This window comes from Lagenorhynchus albirostris, chromosome 4, assembly GCF_949774975.1.
Source record: "Lagenorhynchus albirostris chromosome 4, mLagAlb1.1, whole genome shotgun sequence".
NCBI lineage: Eukaryota > Metazoa > Chordata > Mammalia > Artiodactyla > Delphinidae > Lagenorhynchus > Lagenorhynchus albirostris.
In genome coordinates this window covers 76,417,442-76,424,522 of record NC_083098.1, presented here as the reverse complement: position 1 = coordinate 76,424,522, position 7,081 = coordinate 76,417,442, and positions in this window count along the sequence as shown.

Here is a 7,081-nt window from a genome sequence, read left to right as displayed (position 1 = left end):
TAATTTGGAAGGGTGTGATCTAAACAATGCATAGCTTTGAAGTGCAAATTTTTCCCTATCTTAGCAAGAAAAAAACCCCAATATTTATTTATACTTATTATAAATAACTCCTCCTAAACCTATGCATATTAAAAACACTAGTAGAAAATCCTCCCTCATTAAAAGAAATATATATATACATACACACACACACACACACGTGTGTGTGTGTGTGTATGTGTATGTGTTCGGGGGGGTTATTTTACTTTTCTGTAATTAAAACATTTTTTTTCCTTAATGAGCCTGCATTATTTTCTTAAGAAAAATAATTTTGGAATCTTAGTGTATGAAAGAAATTCTGTCTCCAAACCTTACTTCTTCCATGAAACTTTCCTTGATTAATTTCAATCATTTCCCTTCCGTTTTCTGCTGACTCCACACTTTCATACTGATTTTCATCTGTTTGTTTGTGGATATTCCCTGTGTGTGTTTCAGGACTGCCCTTCCTATTATATTGAAAGCTCTTCAAGAGGAAGAATCTGTCTTCAGTTCCCTGTGTATTTTGTTGTCTACCTATAAAACTACTACCTGTTTGTTGAGCAAATACACTGATTAGACTTTACTAGGTCAGCATTTCTCAAATTGTGTGCCAAGAGATCCTCCACAAATGAAGAGTTTCCTAAACAAATAACTTTGGGAACACTGCACACTTTATATCCCTGTTGAGGATTCACAATGCATATTAGCACACTAAAGGTTCTGAAAAGTCCTGCAGTAAATAAACCTGCTTAACTTACTTTAACTCAACACTTCTCAAACATATTTCATATGAACACTTTTTTTTTTTAATGATACCTATTGACATTGGGTGTTTTCTGGGATACTTTGAGGGAAATAAATTATTAACTCCAAGAAGACAGGGATAGAGATTATATCTTATTCATCTTTGTACTTGACCTTTCATGATGTTGTCTGATACATAATAGTGTTGGACAAAAGTAAGTATTTTTGTGTGAGTGAAGAAGTGCCTGAAGGTGAGCTTCTATGAACCAGTGTGATGTGTGTTAAGCAGCTGTAGGGAAGGGAGGGATTGATCAGGTTTTAAAATACATTTAGGAGTTTTTTTTTTGTTTTTTTGTGTTTTTTTGCGGTACGCGGGCCTCTCACTGTTGTGGCCTCTCCCGTTGCGGAGCACAGGCTCCGGACGCGCAGGCTCAGCGGCCATGGCTCACGGGCCTAGCCGCTCTGCGGCATGTGGGATCTTCCCGGACCGGGGCATGAACTCGTGTCCCCTGCATCTGCAGGCGGACTCTCACCCACTGCGCCACCAGGGAAGCCCTAGGAGTTTTTTTAACCTGCGTCCACATGAAGCTGGCCAATAGAAAAATGTATGAAAATATCCCAATCCCAGGATGAAGACTAACTCAGACCTGGAAGATTTGCTAAAGATATTGTAGCTTACGGGACAGGAACCACGTATGCACAGAATATCGAGACTGCAAGCAATATATAAGATCACCTAGTTCAATTCTTCTCAAATTTCTCCCTGACCTACCCCTGTGGGCCAAGGATAGTGAACATGTACTCTGAGGGAGGTCTATGGGAGAAATCTAACTGGCCAAATACAAGCAGGAAACTTTTTGGAGTTTTGTATTTTATCTTAAAATAAAAATGTCAGTTCTATGGATAAAGAAGATTGTGGTATATATATACAGTGGAATATTGCTCAGCCATAAGAAGAATGAAATATGCCATTTACAGCAACATGGATGGACCTAGAGATTATATACTAAGAGAAGTAAGTCAGAAAGAGAAAGACAAATATCATATGATATCACTTATATGTGGAATCTAAAAAATGATGGAAACAAACCTATTTACAGAAGAGAAATAGACTCATAGACATAGAAAACAAACTTATGGTTTCCAAAGGGGAAAGGAGGGGGATAAAAAAAAAATGTAAGTTCTACAATTGCTCCATAGTATACCTGAGTTTGTTTTAATAAAAAAGTAATGCTTTACCTTTTTTAGTTGAGTGGTATAATACTTCCATTCAAGATGCAAGGACTTATTCCTGCTCTCTCATTTAACATGGGAGAAAACTCACATCCAGAGAAAGAAAGTGATGTGTTCAAGACCATACAGCAAATCTCTGGCAAACCTGGGGTTGGAACCCAGGTCTCCTGAATGCCAATTGCATGCTCTTGCCCGACTAGATGCACCCTTCCACCTCACACTACACCCACAAAATGCCATTTGATCCAGTAATTCTACTTCTAAGAATCAAGCCTAAAGAAATAGAGCTTCAGGGAAAGACCCAAAGATGTTATTTATATTAGCATTAAATTAGAAACTACATAAATCTTTAACAATGAGAAAATAGCTAAACAAAATACATGGCAGGATATTTTGTAGCTATTAAAAATGATGCTTAGAAGAATTATATATAGTATTATAGTATTAAAATATATAGTATACTATATATTAGTATATAATATTTTAAAAGGAAACAAAATCAAGCTTTCCTACTCTGTAAAAAATATTATATAGACATCTATTATTAATTTTTCTATCTCAAATGCAATACCTTAAAACATTGAGTTGTCATCTTTAGGCAGTAAGTAATGGATGATTCAATTCTTTACTTCATACTTTCCTATGTTTTCCAAATTTTCTGCAATAACCATATTATTTTTATATTTAGAATTAAACAGAGCATGATTTTAAAATATATTTGTAATTCCCAAAAACAAAATTCATGGAAAGACAAACACAATGCTTGGCTATTTTAGCCGTGTGATGCCAAGTTCCCTTCCTGGTCCTGCTTTCTTTGATCTACCACCCACTGGGCCCCAGTTGCATCTGTTTTCTCCCAAAGGCTCCAAGCCTGGTGGTAAAGACCGGGCAGCTGATAAGACAGGGTGCTCTTCCCAAAGGTAGCGCATGCCTGAGTTTCCCAATGAACCTTGGAGGAAAATCCCTCACGTGGCTGGCTTTGTCCTGATACTTCCCTCTTTCACCATTCTTTCTTTCTTGTCTCTCCGGTTGGATTTTCACTCTAGAAAGAGCCAGCCTGTAGGTTGTGCACTGTCTGTGGGTGTCCTGGGAGGGTCTTGCCCACTAGTATTTGTCAGTGAGGTAGACTCATCATCCCAGGAGGCTGCAAACACATGTATGGTTTCATTTACAAACAAATGAAGCTGGACTCCTATTTCCAGAGGGGAGAAACAAAATACCCTGGAAGAAAAATGTCTTGAAATAAAACACAATAACACTGCAATACTCTAGCACAGTGGTTCTCAAATTTGAGCACATGCAGCATCACCTGGAGGGCTTCTGGAAATACAGATCGCCCACCCTCCGAGTTTCTGATTCAGTAGATGGGGGAGAGGTCTGGGGAGCTGAGAATTTGCATTTCTACACAGGTCCCAGACGATGCTGAAGCTGCTGGTCTGGGGGCCACACTTTGAGATTTGCTGCTCCGGCAGAATCACAGACCTGGTTAAAACAAGGGAGAGAGGGCTTCCCTGGTGGCGCAGTGGTTGAGAGTCCACCTGCCGATGCAGGGGACGTGGGTTCGTGCCCCGGTCCGGGAAGATCCCACATGCCGCGGAGCAGCTGGGCCCGTGAGCCATGGCCGCTGAGCCGGCGCGTCCTGAGCCTGTGCTCCGCAAGGGGAGAGGCCACAGCAGTGAGAGGCCCGCGTACCGCAAAAAAAAAAAAACAAGGGAGAGGAGGGCATCTGTGACTTGGGACCCATGTATGGCTTTTAGCAGAGGAAGCTTTTGCATGTGTTTCTTTCCTTGCTTTACCCTAATTATTCTCTGTATTTCCATATTTCAATGACATTCATTTACTCATTCAACAATTTAAAGGGTACCCATAATACACTAGACACTAGAGATACAGCAATAAACAAGACGGACAAAATCTAACTTGTGGGAGCTTCTATCCCAATGGAAATGGTTTGCGTTAAACAATTGTGATGTGTGTTTCCAGTATCATTTGAGAATATTCTATTCTACTATAGGAGATGTGAAACTCATGAGATAACACAAGTATAGATAATGAGTAAGCAAGCACCTTGTGAGATGTAGTCAGAGTTTTATAAGGTTAGTTAAATATTAAGTTAATAAGCAAAACAAGCACATCAGCGTTGAACATAGAAAGGGACGGAAGGACCAAGAGAAACCTAATATTCATGAGACGCCAAATATTCATGAAACACTAAGTAGACACCAGCCATACAAGGCCTTTAATGTGGCCACCCACTGGTGAGACCCACTCTGTTTCCATGTGTCCTCTGCCCACAAAACATGAGTACACTCCAAAGGCATTCATCAGGGTGATTGGCAGGCTACCGCTGTGGCCAAGGGGACTTGTTCCTGCATCTGTCCCATAAAGCAAGTGTGTATTTTGGCCCCAAGTACAGGCAGACCTCCAAGATATTGCAGATTCAGTTCCAGACAACTGCAATAAAGCGAATATCAGAATAAAGTGAGTCACATGAATTTTTTGGTGTCCCAGTGCATATAAGCTATGTTTTCACTATACTGTAGTCTATGAAGTGTACAAGAGCATCATGTCTAAAAAAAGCAATGTGCCTACCTTAATTTAAAAATACTTGTTTGCTAAAAAATGTTGACCATCAGCGGAGCCTTCAGTGAGTCATATTTTTTTTTGCTGGTGGAGGGTCTTGTCTTGATGTTGACGGCCGCTGACTGATCAGGGTGGTGGTCGCTGATGGCCATTTCTTAAAATAAGACGACAATGAATTTTGTCACATTGATTGACTCTTCCTTTCACAAACGATTTCTCTGTGACATATGATGCTCTTTGATAGCATGTTACCCACAGTAGAACTTCTTTCAAAATTGGAGTCAATCCTCCCAAACCCTGCCACTGCTTTATCAACCAAGCTTATGTCTAAATCCCTTGTCATTTCGACAATCTTCACAACATCTTCACCAGGAGTAGATTCCATCTCAAGAAGCCACTTTCTTTGCTCAGCCGTAAGAAGCAACTCCTTATCCGTTAAAGTTTTATCATGAGATTTGCAGCAATTCAGTCACATCTTCAAGGCTCCGCTTCAAATTCTAGTTCTCTTGCTATTTCCACCACATCTGCAGTTACTTTCCCCACTGAAGTCTTGAACCCCTCAGTTATAAGGGTTGGAATCAACTTTATCCAAATTCTTATTAGTGTTCATATTTTGACCTCTTCTCATGAATCACAAATGTCCTTAATGGCATATAGAATGGTGAATCCTTTCCAGAAGGTTTTTTTTTTAATACAGCAGGTTCTTATTAGTTATTTATTTTATACATATTAGTGTATATATGTCAATCCCAATCTCCCAATTCATCCCACCACCACCACCACGCCCATGCCACTTTCCCCCCTTGGTGTCCATATGTTTGTTCTCTACATCTGTGTCTCTATTTCTGCCCTGCAAACCGGTTCATCTCTGCCATTTTTCTAGATTCCACATATATGCGTTAATATACAATATTTGTTTTTCTCTTTCTGACTTACTTCACTCTGTATGACAGTCTTCAGGTCCATCCACGATGTCTCTACAAATGACCCAATTTTGTTCCTTTTTATGGCTGAGTAAAATTCTATTGTGTATATGTACCACATCTTTTTTTGTTTGTTTGTTTGCGGTACGCGGGCCTCTCACTGTTGTGGCCTCTCCCGTTGCGGAGCACAGGCTCCGGACGCGCAGGCTCAGTGGCCATGGCTCACGGGCCCAGCCGCTCTGAGGCATGTGGGATCCTCCCGGACCGGGGCACGAGCCCGTGTCCCCTGCATTGGCAGGCGGACTCTCAACCACTGCGCCACCAGGGAAGCCCATAATCAATGTTTTTAAATTCACTACCACCCCCTTCCCCCACCAAAAGATGAGCCCCCTTCTAATTCACTAGGAAATCATAAGAATTCCCTTCCTATTTGAAATGTTCTATAGCACTGACATCCATGAACTCCACTAAGCAGCTCTCTGGGTTGGGACAGGAAAAGCTGGAACACATTTAGCAAGGTTTTGTTTTGTTTTTTAAAATGCAGTCTTCAGGGATCTCCCCACTTCTTGAGCTGAGGAACTAAGCCGTTGAACTCAGCTGAAAGCAGCATCTCGTAGGAGCAGCTGAAGGTTATTTCACAGTGAAACCAACCTTGGCAGGCCTGGAAAACTCCATATGGGCTGCAGCTCTGGTCTCCAGGAAGCACCTAGCTCATCATCCCCACTTGGTTTTCCTGGCATATAATCCCAGAATGTGTGCTTGAAAGGCAGCTGTATAGAAAAAATGACTTGCTCTGCATTTTTTTCTTTTTCTGTTAACCTTTATGTGAATAATTCACGGAGATGCAATTTAATATTTATTCCACCTACGTATTCTCTATCCATTTAGGTTGTAAGGTAGCTAAGCATGTCCCGAGTCAAGAAGGACTCAAGGAGGAAAACATCACTGTTACCCTCAAGTGGCCAGCGCATGGGAAATGCATCTACCTGTACTGTGGAGGCCTCCACAACACTGAGTCCTCCTTCATTCCCCAGCTCTCCCACCTTGCTTCCCAGAAAATGACTCTCTCCCAGCCCCCAATCCAAAGCCCTTATGCACATAGAGACCAGCTCTGCCACTTTGTCAAACCCACAGAGACAGACGTGGACTCTCTCCTGCCTCAGCCCATGCGGAAAGCACCCTGCTCAGACTCCAACCTGATCTCAACGGAAATGTAGATCCTGTGAATTACCTTAGAGTGAGAATCTGCTCTCACCTTTCATCACTTGATAGAAAAGCAGAGAAATTTCAGTCCTTCTTTACTACCGAAACTCAAGTGTTAGGTCCATGCTGTGCAACTGAAATAGAATACAAGCCCCAAATGCTTGCTGTCCTTGGACAAATGTGGTTTACAATGCTCTAGAAGACACATTAAAAAAATTAAAAGGAAATAGGTAAAATTAACTGTAATAACACATTTAATCTAACCCAATATATCCCAAATATTACCAATGCACCCTGCAATCAATACAAACAATTATTGATGAAAAAGTATTCTCTGTTATACTAAGTTGTCAAAATCTGATGTGCCTTTTACACTT